At 42.5% G+C, this 13,004-nt stretch overlaps 1 protein-coding gene and 2 non-coding genes across 3 annotated transcripts in view; 2 read left to right on the top strand and 1 right to left on the bottom strand.

Moving 5' to 3' along the window:
- Positions 1-13,004, top strand: part of LOC124612930 (synaptic vesicular amine transporter) — a 796,314-nt gene that overhangs the window by 388,791 nt on the left and 394,519 nt on the right. The window lies entirely within an intron of this gene.
- Positions 8,896-8,970, bottom strand: Trnas-cga. Its single transcript has one exon. It is a non-coding gene; the product is annotated as a tRNA-Ser (tRNA).
- On the top strand, positions 9,211-9,285 carry Trnas-cga. The gene has a single exon. It is a non-coding gene; the product is annotated as a tRNA-Ser (tRNA).

Below are 13,004 nucleotides of genomic sequence, written 5' to 3'. Positions count from 1 at the left end.
ATCTTCGTATTTGAATGCACGCCTTTACGAGTTTCTTTGGTTCAAATTGTTCAAATGGCTCTGAGCACTATGGGACTTAACATCTATGGCCATCAGTCCCCTAGAACTTAGAACTACTTAAACCTAACTAACCTAAGGACATCACACAACACCTAGTCATCACGAGGCAGAGAAAAATCCCTGACGCCGCCGGGAATCGAACCCGGGCGTAGGAAGCGAGAACGCTACCGCACGACCACGAGCTGCGGACAGTTTCTTTGGTACTTTCACGTGTTAAACGAATTGAAGCCAAGTAAATGCAGCAAATATCTTGCTGAACATTCATGATAACGATAATATTCAATTCTATAACAGTACCTACTGAAATTTAACAGGAAACTTGTTATATCAAGTATGATTGCACCGAAATTGCAAAATAAATAAATAAATAAATGACTTCCCTCAGACAATTTTCATTGTTTGTGTGCAAATTCTGTGAGCCAAAGCCACCATCAAAACTGCTCCAGACTGACAGTAGTTGAAGCAGGGCATGATCAGGATACCTTTGTAACACAGTAAATGCAGTCACCAGGAAGAGCTACTTCCTGTAATAAGTTCTTATAAGAATGTCTAAACTGATGTCCATATTGGCCACACCATCCAAACTCTTTGGACATATGGTCCTTTAAGAGACTTAGAGCCATTGTAGTGCTTATTGATAGTCTGGTTTTGTCCTGATGGTCAAAATTCTTTACGAATCAGTGGCCATACATTCTTGTTAACTCCACCAACAAATACGTGGCAAAACAACAGCAAAGAGTGAAAATAGCACAGAATTCACAGAAAAGAGGACACGTTGACTTGCAGACAGGCCAGAACGTTAGCCTTAGCAGCCAGAGGCAGCGGTCATGTGTGCATCAGACGTGCTTACTTGGCTTGCGAATGTGGGTGTGCGTGTGTCTTCTTTTCAGAAGAAGGCTTTGGTCGGAAGCTCGATGTGTCACAGCCTTTCCTTTTGCCTGTCTCAGACTCAGCGTGTCGTCATTACGGTGTTGATATTACAACCTGGACTTACCATTGTGTGACAAAATAGACAGAGTTACATGCCGGATATACCAGACGTGAAACATAAAAAAAAAAAAAATAATGCGAAGGTTATTGGCAATAGTGACGAATTATGCGTTATGCAGTGCGTGTTGTAATAGATTGCCCCCTGGTGCTGTCTGTTTATATTAACAACTGTCTTGTAGCTGCCTGCGATGACTGACCGAGCAATCAGTATCCACTTGCAGCAGTAATTAATCTTGGTATCTCTCTTAATCGGCTAATAGAAATTAAAGGCATTTAGGGAGAATACGACGCTACCTAGACTGACTCGAAGAAACAGATGCATTTAATAAAGCCCTGATTTACGGGTACAAGAAGCTCACATTGTGATAACAGTGAAATGAGTGGTGAAGCTTCCAACTTTTACAAGTTACTGGAACGGCAATCACTAGTCGACCATCAAGAGAAAATCACAATAAAATGGGTGCAAGAAAGGTTTCTATTACTAAATGGCTAAAACGATCTCAAAGCCCAGTTGGAGTTTGGCTAAGTAAAAGCTTTCAGGAGCAACAAAAATTTGAGTCTCAGTATCTAACCTAATTATTTACCGAATTTCGCAATTTTAAATGTAGTCCTTGTGTAATCATTAAGTAACACAATTTTACGGTAAATGTTTAACTTTTGTGTATATGCACTGAGGCAGTGTAACTTACGTCGCGGAAAGTAAGCACACCAAATTCGTCCAACATTGGAGAATGAAAGTTCTTAGCGATTTCCAACTAACTTCACACATAATTTCAAACCTTTAGGAAATTTTTCATCATTAGAGTCCACCCACCCCTGGAAAATTTTTCGCCATTCATACAGTGAAACTTAAGCATCTGGCATGAAGTTTTAATTGGTTACTTCTTCATTAATTACTCTATTTGCGACAGATATTGCACACAGTATACTACTATAATACTGAATGGAGATACAAAATTAATATGTCATTGTACGACTCGTAGTTCAGAAAATACATCTTAAACATTGAGATGTGCGAAAAATTAGCTTGTCTTAAAACGAAGCTGTTTTATACGAGGGCAGTCAAAATGTAATGCGTCTTATTTTTTTCTTATTAAATAACGTTTGTTAAGCGAAAATTTAAATTTGGTGCTATTCCACAAAGCTTCTTTTTCCGTACACTGCAGTTGTAACTGTCTGTGCCAACAGATACAAGTACTGCAGTTGATTGCAAAATAGCTGCCATCGATGTTCGTATCAGAGAGCGTTCTGTGATATAATTCTTGAATGTAAAAGGCGAAACGCCTATTTGCATTCTTGAAAGCCTGAAAAATATATCCGGTGATGCAACAGAGAATATCAGCGCTATTAGACGATTGGTTTGTCGCTGTAACGAAGCTGAAAGACAAACTCCGTTGGCTCACATGGAGCGGCAGACCGGTGCAAACGGTGTGATTATGGTTGATTTTTTGGATCAAGGATACACGATAAATTCTGTCCAATACGTAAGAACCCTGAAACAGATTAATGCAGGCAGCGGTGTAGCCCAACAAAAGCTATGGGGGATGTTCTTTTGTACGAGAATGCAAGACCACACACCACTGAAGCGACTATCAAAACTCTGTCGGAAGTCTTCCTAATCTCCCATATAGCCCTGTACTGGCGCCAGAGTTCCACCTATTCAGGCCGCTAAAAGAAGCTCATCGTGGAATTCACTTTGAAGATGAGGAGGGCGTGAAATGGCTTCGGAAGCAGGATCGTGCATTTCACCACAATGGAATACACACCCCTGTTAAAAGATGGACCAAAACTGTGAGAATAGTCGGAGATTATATTGAAAAGTAGTAAATTAAGGAATCAGTTGGGATGAGGTGAAGTATTACTGATAGATAGTAGATACATAGATAGACAGATAGATACACTTATGCTCATAAATTAAGTATAATTGCAGAATGTGGTGTCACACAACGTGGCACTACACAAAACTGGCGCTAATAGCATAGGCACATAGGGAACACACACGACACAGATCTCTAAGTCCACGGTATTGGTGATAAGCTGAGAAAACCGTCCCGAAACACATGTGCTACAAAACGCCATTGTTTCCTGCGCATGTACGCCGATATCAATATGGGATATGATCACCGTGCACACGTACACAGGAAGCACAACGGGTTGGCATACTCTGGATCAAGTGGTCGAGCAGCTGCTGGGGTATAGCCTCCCATTCTTGCACCAGTGCCTGTCGGAGCTCCTGAAGTGTCCTAGGGGTGTGAAGACGTGCAGCAGTACGTCGACCGTCAGCATCCCAGACGTGCTCGGTGGGGTTTAGGTCTGGAGAACAGGCAGGCCATTCCATTCGCCTGATATCTTCTGTTTCAAGGTATTCCTCCACGATGGCAGCTTGATGAGGCCGTGCGTTATCATCCATCAGGAGGAAGGTGGGACCCACTGCACCCCTGAAAAGGTGGACATACTGGTGCAAAATGACGTCCCGATACACCTGACCTCTTACAGTTCATTTGTCAAAGACATGCAGGGGTGTACGTTCACCAAACATAATCCCACCCCACACCATCAGACCACGACCTCCATAAATGTCCCTTTCGAGGACATTAAGGGGTCGGTATCTGGTTCCTGGTTCACGCCACATGAAAACCCGTCCAGAATCACTGTTCAGACTTAAGCACTCAGGTACACTTCTACAAAATGGAGCCTAAACTGCTGGTCCTCGTGGCCAGGGCGCTGACTGTACGTATTGCGGAACTGCTCGTTGAGCTCCACAAGCTGGTCTAAAATGTGTGAGCCGCTGCTCGGCTTGGATGGTATTGAAACCTTCTGCTCACGGGGAAAACAGGCGGCAGACCAAATTGGCGCTACATTTTATGGCCAGCCTAAGTCTTTTACAGCAGTACTCGAATGAGTGCTGTGTGACCTTAAGTTTCCAAGCTCTGGCGTCTTCTATCTGCCAACTTCACCTTGCGGCTGCAGTCACGCAATTGAAAGCGCCCAAGTTCATGCAATGAACTGGTTTTGACGAAGGTGACCAATCTGCGACAATAATTAACTCTTTAATGCAAGTACTTTTTTTTCTTTCATTCATCAGTCTTCCAACTGGTTTGACGCAGCCCACCACGAATTCCTCTCCTGCGCCAACCATTTCATTTCTCAGTAGCACTTGCAAGGAGGTGTCACCTATAAAAAAATCAATGTACAATACCTACGCATCATAATTTTGTATTTATCATCCCTCATCTGCACTCACACAGCACATAAAGCTGCCGGCCGGTGCGGCCGAACGGTTCTAGGAGCTTTAGTCTGGAACCGCGCGACCGCTACGGTCGCAAGTTCGAATCCTGCCTCGGGCATGGATGTGTGTGATGTCCTTAGGTTAGTTAGGTTTAAGTAGTTCTAAGTTATAGGGGACTGATGATCTCAGATGTTAAGTCCCATAGTCCTCAGAGCCATTTGAACCATTTGAGCCACATAAAACTGATCTGAAGATTTACTCACCCGTTAATTACCAACTCTCCTGCCTCATTTTCTTCAAACTAATTGTTTATAAATTTTTTATCATTTTACCACCGTCCCTTCAATGTGTTACAATACAATGCAGAAATACCACCAGTGATCGAGTAACGTGATCTGATAAGTACATTACAAGGAAAAAAGTTTCTTCCTTCTGGTGGCTTCATTAGAAATTACAATTGGACGGGAAGTAACGAATGAATGCAACGATAAACTGAAATCTCTATTAAAACATGTTGACATATTGGCGAAATAAGTTGTTTGTTACGAAGTGTAGCTCGTTTTTTACCATCGCGAAATAGGGGACGGAGTGTCAAGGATATCAAAGCGAGATGGGATGGCAATCATTAAAACAAAGGAGATTTTCATTGCGCTGCAAACTTTTCACGTAATTTTAGTCATCAATTTTTTCGTCTAAGTGCGGAAGTGTTTTGTTGTCACGAACCCAAAAAGGAAGAGATTATCATCGAAGTAAAATAAGAGAAATCAGAGCTCTTACAGGAAGATTTAAGTGTTCATTTTCCCCCCGCACTGTTAGCGAGTGTAACGGTAGATAAATAGTCTGAAGGTGGTTAGAAGTTCGCTCCGCCAGGCTCTTAAGTATGAAATGCAGAGTAATCATGTAGAGGCAGACAGAGATCTAAATAGTAGTGTAGCTAGGGTACTGTTGATCTGCGATCGAATGAACTAACATTACCTGTAAGAATAGCAAGTATTTAGCTACATCAGGATGTCTATCGTATGAGATTACGGAAGGGCCTCAGAGAGCTGATATATCCTGGCAGACCTCCAACCAAGTCCTTATTGTTTGACTCCCATGCGGAGTAATACATGCTCACATGCTGGACCTGTATAATATTTACTGCGCCAGTATTGTCACTGCTCCACATTAAAATGTGTTCCGTCCATACTTTCGCTTCCAGACATGTTTATCAGTGGTTTCCCTTGTACAAGTATGTAACGTAAATGATGGAAGTGAAAACCCCTGCCAGATATTTCGAATCACAAGCCCAATCCCCTCGATTTCTCTCTCACTCCTATTGTTTCAGACATCTCTCTGAAAAGAAACTAATTCTGAATGAACCGGCTTGCCACATCTTCAGAATTTGAATGCACGTATTCTAATCAAGATTGTCAAAAACTCTGTCAAAATCCACAAATTCTGTAAACAAAGATTTTCCTTCCTCTAACTTATCTTGTACGTTAAGTCGTATGGTCATTATGATCTCGTTGGTTCCTACATTCCTCTGGAACATAAACTGATCTTCTCCGACATCGTTTTCTACCAGTTTTTCCACTCTGTAAATTTGATACGGGAAGTGGAGGAAAGACGCTGATGTGTTTTACATGTAGCCAATATTACATTATATAGGATCTAGCAAACATGCTTGGAAGAAGTACGAAATCATATGACTCACATCATATGAAATAATAGTTCCGTGCACGCTGAGATTACAGTACACGAAGGTAAGTTATAGAAGTACACAACAAAGCAACTACATTTTCGATACTGGCATATTTAAATTTTCGATACGAATGTTTCTGATATAACTGTTTTCATGAACCATATGAAGAAAATATCAATTTCTCTGAATAAAGCTTTATTGAAGGAGCAGCTGTTTAGCTGCTGATAAAGTAAATTCACTATCATTTTCGATCAACCGATCATCCGAAGGTATCGTAAATTTATTTACATCAGCCTAAATGGTATAGTTTTTATTGTAGCGGCAGAAATTACAAGAAAATAAAATAACCGGCTTGCTTCGCTGGTACTGTCGTCGGTAGTAAAATGCATAATCAGTCAGCTAGGAAGCGGACGAGTTATTTTATTTTACTTTTTGACACGACAGTAGAAATAATATAATACAGCCTTATATCGATGGCCTGCTGAAAACTAATGACTCAGAATTTTGTGTGTGGAAACTCTTAAATATTTTTAAATAAAGCAAACGTTATTAAAATTTTACAGCTTTATTCTTCATGTCTACATATTTACTTCTCAAAACATAGTCACCATGGCGACGAAGACGTCTCCCATCGAGAGATCAGTTTCTTGATATGGTAACTGTAGAAACCTTTGACTTCGCTGACGGAGCCACAACCTTACCTCTGCTTGCACCATTTCATCACTAACAAAGGAAGTCCTCGAAAGTGTTCTTTAACTTTTGGAAACAGATGAAAATTTGATGGGACAAAGTCGGAACTGTATGGCGGATGATCGAAGGCGTCGGATTGTTGTAGATGTTGCAGCTCTCGTGTGCGGTCTGGCATTGTTATGCTGAAGCAAAACCTGCTGCGTGTGTATAAGGCTTCTTCAAATTCGAAACTCGATTACAGCATACTGTTTCTCAAGCAACTACATGGTTACGTTACACAGCTCCGTGTTACACGCTACAATTCGGAGCTCTGTAACAACAGAGGGCTGAAAATATGTAAACATGAAGAATAAAGATGAGGACTTTACTAACTTTTGTTTTATTTAAAATACCTTTAAGAGTCTTCACTTAAAAAAATCGAAGGCATTACTTTTCACCTAACCCTCGTAAATAAGTATATCACACCTGGTGACAATCGGTTGATCGAGCCTGGCGCTGAATAAAGGTACACTTCATCAGCAGCTCCTGCTGGCTCTTCAAGTTGAGTTCTTTCTTCCCGATACACTGCCGGAAAAAATTAGTACATCAGGAAAGGTGACGTAGAGTTTGATCCGATGACGGCATATGCTGCCACCTGGAAGACAGTACATGTACTGTCCAGTCCTAAGAAAAAAAAATTAATAATGATTTTATTAAGCAGTACTTGTCAGATGAAATGAGCGGAGAACAATTGTCACTTCATGAAGTGAGAAGCCTCAGAGTTTAAGCATTGAGAAACCCTAGTTTAGGATATTTGTGAAGGGGAGAAAGATAAGACGCATACGATCGAAACACGCACATTAAGGGGGGTAGGACGTGAAACAGGCCGACTTGGAGCAGGAGAGTCACCACAGGACATTTTAATTTACACTGTCTATACTTTTACAAATAAATTCATAAAACTTTGTCACCATGACCAGGAAGGATTGAGGACTCACACTTATCGCAGTGGGAGTTCAAAAACGTAGCAAAATACCTATTTTTTGCTTGTGAAATTTCATCATTTTTTCACTTATTACTGGCTCCATTTGTTGCTATAGGTACACTTTCTTTCCTAAGTAAGAGAGATTCTGTGATGAATTTTTCATAGCATACAAACAGTAGTTACAGGTGTATGCAGCTCTAGAATTTTCCAAATCTATTAAAAACTGTGGAAAAAATTGAGATAATTATCTATAAAACTTGAATTTTTTCTAAACATGAGGTTTAAAACGTAACAGTTCATTCATTTCCAGAATGAGATTTCCACTCTGCAGCGGAGTGTGCGCTGATATGAAACTTCCTGGCAGATTAAAACTGTGTGCCCGACCGAGACTCGAACTCGGGACCTTTGCCTTTCGCGGGCAAGTGCTCTACCAACTGAGCTACCGAAGCACGACGCACGCCCGGTACTCACAGCTTTACTTCTGCCAGTACCTCGTCTCCTACCTTCCAAACTTTACAGAAGCTCTCCTGCGAACCTTGCAGAACTAGCACTCCTGAAAGAAAGGATATTGCGGAGACATGGCTTAGCCACAGCCTGGGGGATGTTTCCAGAATGAGATTTTCACTCTGCAGCGGGGTGTGCGCTGATATGAAACTTCCTGGCAGATTAAAACTGTGTGCCCGACCGAGACTCGAACTCGGGACCTTTGCCTTTCGCAGGCAAGTGGTCTACCAACTGAGCTACCGAAGCACGACTCACGCCCGGTACTCACAGCTTTACTTCTGCCAGTACCTCGTCTCCTACCTTCCAAACTTTACAGAAGCTCTCCTGCGAACCTTGCAGAACTAGCACTCCTGAAAGAAAGGATATTGCGGAGACATGGCTTAGCCACAGCCTGGGGGATGTTTCCAGAATGAGATTTTCACTCTGCAGCGGGGTGTGCGCTGATATGAAACTTCCCGGCAGATTAAAACTGTGTGCCCGACCGAGACTCGAACTCGGGACCTTTGCCTTTCGCGGGCAAGTGCTCTACCAACTGAGCTACCGAAGCACGACTCACGCCCGGTACTCACAGCTTTACTTCTGCCAGTACCTCGTCTCCTACCTTCCAAACTTTACAGAAGCTCTCCTGCGAACCTTGCATAACTAGCACTCCTGAAAGAAAGGATATTGCGGAGACATGGCTTAGCCACAGCCTGGGGGATGTTTCCAGAATGAGATTTTCACTCTGCAGCGGAGTGTGCGCTGATATGAAACTTCCTGGCAGATTGAAACTGTGTGCCCGACCGAGACTCGAACTCGGGACCTTTGCCTTTCGGGGGCAAGTGCTCTACCAACTGAGCTACCGAAGCACGACTCGCGCTCGGTACTCACAGCTTTACTTCTGCCAGTACCTCGTCTCCTACCTTCCAAACTTTACAGAAGCTCTCCAGCGAAACATCCCCCAGGCTGTGGCTAAGCCATGTCTCCGCAATATCCTTTCTTTCAGGAGTGCTAGTTCTGCAAGGTTCGCAGGAGAGCTTCTGTAAAGTTTGGAAGGTAGGAGACGAGGTACTGGCAGAAGTAAAGCTGTGAGTACCGGGCGTGAGTCGTGGTTCGGTAGCTCAGTTGGTAGAGCACTTGCCCGCGAAAGGCAAAGGTCCCGAGTTCGAGTCTCGGTCGGGCACACAGTTTTAATCTGCCAGGAAGTTTCATATCAGCGCACACTCCGCTGCAGAGTGAAAATCTCATTCTGGAAACATCCCCCAGGCTGTGGCTAAGCCATGTCTCCGCAATATCCTTTCTTTCAGGAGTGCCAGTTCTGCAAGGTTCGCAGGAGAGCTTCTGTAAAGTTTGGAAGGTAGGAGACGAGGTACTGGCAGAAGTAAAGCTGTGAGTACCGGGCGTGAGTCGTGCTTCGGTAGCTCAGTTGGTAGAGCACTTGCCCGCGAAAGGCAAAGGTCCCGAGTTCGAGTCTCGGTCGGGCACACAGTTTTAATCTGCCAGGAAGTTTCAGTTCATTCATTTTTTCATAAATTAAGTAACTTACATAGTTTCATACTCCTGTAACTATGGTTTGTGTGCTGTGCAGAAGTCATCCAAGAATCTCTCTTACTTGGGAAGAAAAGTGTACCTATAGCAACAAATGCAGCCAGTAGTAACTGAAAGAATGATGAAATTTCACATGTAAAAAAATGTGTTTTGTTACGTTTTTGAGCTTCCACTGCTATGAGTATGAATCCTGAATCCTTCCTGGCCATGCTGTTAAAGTTTTATGAATTTATTTGTAAAAGTATAGACAGTGGAAATTAAAATGTCCTGTGGTGCCTCTCCTGCTCCAAGTCGGCCCGTTTGATGTCTTACCCCGCTTAAGATATTATTTGAACCGCAGTTGGACGAAAACAGAAGTTTTCCATGTTTTATGTAAAGTAGGGATCTCCAGTAGCTCTTGAGGTCATGGACTAAACACGTGATGGAACTATTTGAGACTGCGCCAAGGGAAACACGCCCTGACGTCAACGGAAGCTTTCCAGTATACATAAGTGGTAACATCGAGCGGAAATCTCTAGGAGAAATCCAACATTAAAGTATTTACGTGTGAAGGGCGCCAGCTAATGGAAATATTCCGAAAGGCTATTATTGAGGGTCAGCTGCAACTTAGACGGTATATATAGAAAGAGATAAAATGAGAAGAGTCAGTCTAATGGAGAATTCTGATAGAGTAGTCTGACGGAGGAGTCCGAGAGCAGTAGTACGCCATTCAGCCACAACCTGAGTATGCAGAAGTAATATTCGCAGCGAGAAGTCAGTGATCACATCTGGAGACACACACATCAACTGCAAGATAAGTGATCATTATCAACTGCAAGATAAGTGATCATTAGTTCTGAACATAGACGATCTGTCTCTGCCTCATGGAACAGCTTGCATTTGTAGCACATAATTAACAAGAACAATTTACGGAATAGTAATTGTCTCTTGTAATCTTAGGTGTGTGGCCTGTTGATAACAATAAATTGAGTAACAATAAATTGAGTCTGACAAGTAATACAGATAGGGGTTAGGAACTGGCACCTCGTTTATAAGTTATCAAAAATAAAGATATTACTTAAATAAATACTGAACTCTTCAGCATAACCATACTGCCATTAATCCTAAGAGATAACTTCTGCAACTAATAACTACCCAGTTCTACCTCGGAGAGCTATCTCCCTCTCATCTCCGACAATAAAGGTGGACACTCAAACAACCTTCAGATTCTAGAATGAGATTTTCACTCTGCAGCGGAGTGTGCGCTGATATGAAACTTCCTGGCAGATTAAAACTGTGTGTTGGACCGAGACTCGAACTCGGGACCTTTGCCTTTCGCGGGCAAGTGCTCTACCAACTGAGCTACCCAAGCACGACTCATGCCCCGTCCTCACAGCTTTACTTCTGCCAGTACCTCGTCTCCTACCTTCCAAACTTTACAGAATGTCTCCTGCGAACCTTGCAGAACTAGCACTCCTGAAAGAAAGGATATTGCGGAGACATGGCTTAGCCACAGCCTGGGGGATGTTTCGCAGGAGAGCTTCCGTAAAGTTTGGAAGTTTCAGCTACTAATATCGAATACCCTGTTCAAGAATCACAAGAGGAGGAGGTATACTTGGAAAAGGCCGGGAGATACGGGAAGATTTCAATTAGATTACATCATGGTCAGACAGAGATTCCGAAATCAGATACTGGATTGTAAGGCGTACTCAGGAGCAGATATAGACTCAGATCACAATATAGTAGTGATGAAGAGTAGGCTGAAGTTCAAGACATTGGTCAGGAAGAATCAATACGCAAAGAAGTGGGATACGGAAGTACTAAGGAATGACGAGATACGTTTGAAGTTCTCTAACGCTATAGATACAGCAATAAGGAATAGCGCAGTAGGCAGTACAGCTGAAGAGGAATGGACATCTCTAAAAAGGGCCATCACAGAAGTTGGGAAGGAAAACATAGGTACAAAGAAGGTAGCTGCGAAGAATCCATGGGTAACAGAAGAAATACTTCAGTTGATTGATGAAAGGAGGAAGTACAAACATGTTCCGGGAAAATCAGGAATACAGAAATAAAAGTCACTGAGGAATGAAATAAATAGGAAGTGCAGGGAAGCTAAGACGAAATGGCTGCAGGAAAAATGTGACGACATCGGAAAAGATATGATTGTCGGAAGGACAGACTCAGCACACAGGAAAGTCAAAACAATCTTTGGTGACATTAAAAGCAACGTTGGTAACATTAAGAGTGCAACGGGAATTCCACTGTTAAATGCAGAGGAGAGAGCAGATAGGTGGAAAGAATACATTGAAAGCCTCTATGAGGGTGAAGATTTGTCTGATGCGATAGAAGAAGGAACAGGAGTCGATTTAGAAGAGACAGGGGATCCAGTATTAGAATCGGAATTTAAAAGAGCTTTGGAGGACTTACGGTCAACTAAGGCAGAAGGGATAGATAACATTCCACCAGAATTTCTAAAATCATTGGGGGACGTGGCAACAAAACGACTATTCACGTTGGTGTGTAGAATATATGAGTCTGGCGACATACCATCTGACTTTCGGAAAAGCATCAACCACACAATTCCGAAGACGGCAAGAGCTGACAAGTGCGAGAATTATCGCACAATCAGCTTAACAGCTCATGCATCGAAGCTGCTTACAAGAATAATATACAGAAGAATGGAAAAGAAAATTGAGAATGCGCTAGGTGACGATAAGTTTGGCTTTAGGAAAAGTAAAGGGACGAGAGAGGCAATTCTGACGTTACGGCTAATAATGGAAGCAAGGCTAAAAAAAAAAAAAAAAATCAAGACACGTTCATAGGATTTGTCGACCTGGAAAAAGCGTTTGACAATATAAAATGGTGCAAGCTGTTCGAGATTCTGAAAAAAGTAGGGGTAAGCTATAGGGAGAGACGGGTCATATACAATATGTACAACAACCAAGAGGGAATAATAAGAGTGGACGATCAAGAACGAAGTGCTCGTATTAAGAAGGGTGTAAGACAAGGCTGTAGCCATGATGGAAATAAAAGAAAGGTTCAGGAGTGGAATTAAAATACAAGGTGAAAGGATATCAATGATACGATTCGCTGATGACATTGCTATCAAAAATGGTTGAAATGGCTCTGAGCACTATGGGACTCAACATCTTAGGTCATAAGTCCCCTAGAACTTAGAACTACCTAAACCTAACTAACCTAAGGACATCACACACACCCATGCCCGAGGCAGGATCGAACCTGCGACCGTAGCAGTCCTGCGGTTCCGGACTGCAGCGCCAGAAATGCTAGACCACCGCGGCCGGCATTGCTATCCTGAGTGAAAGTGAAGAAGAATTAAATGATCTGCTGAACGGAATGAACAGTCTAATGAGTAC

The sequence above is a fragment of the Schistocerca americana genome, chromosome 1, assembly GCF_021461395.2.
Source record: "Schistocerca americana isolate TAMUIC-IGC-003095 chromosome 1, iqSchAmer2.1, whole genome shotgun sequence".
Taxonomy (NCBI): Eukaryota; Metazoa; Arthropoda; class Insecta; order Orthoptera; family Acrididae; genus Schistocerca; species Schistocerca americana.
The sequence above is the reverse complement of the archived record's forward strand: the minus strand, read 5'-3'. Positions and strand labels throughout refer to the sequence as shown.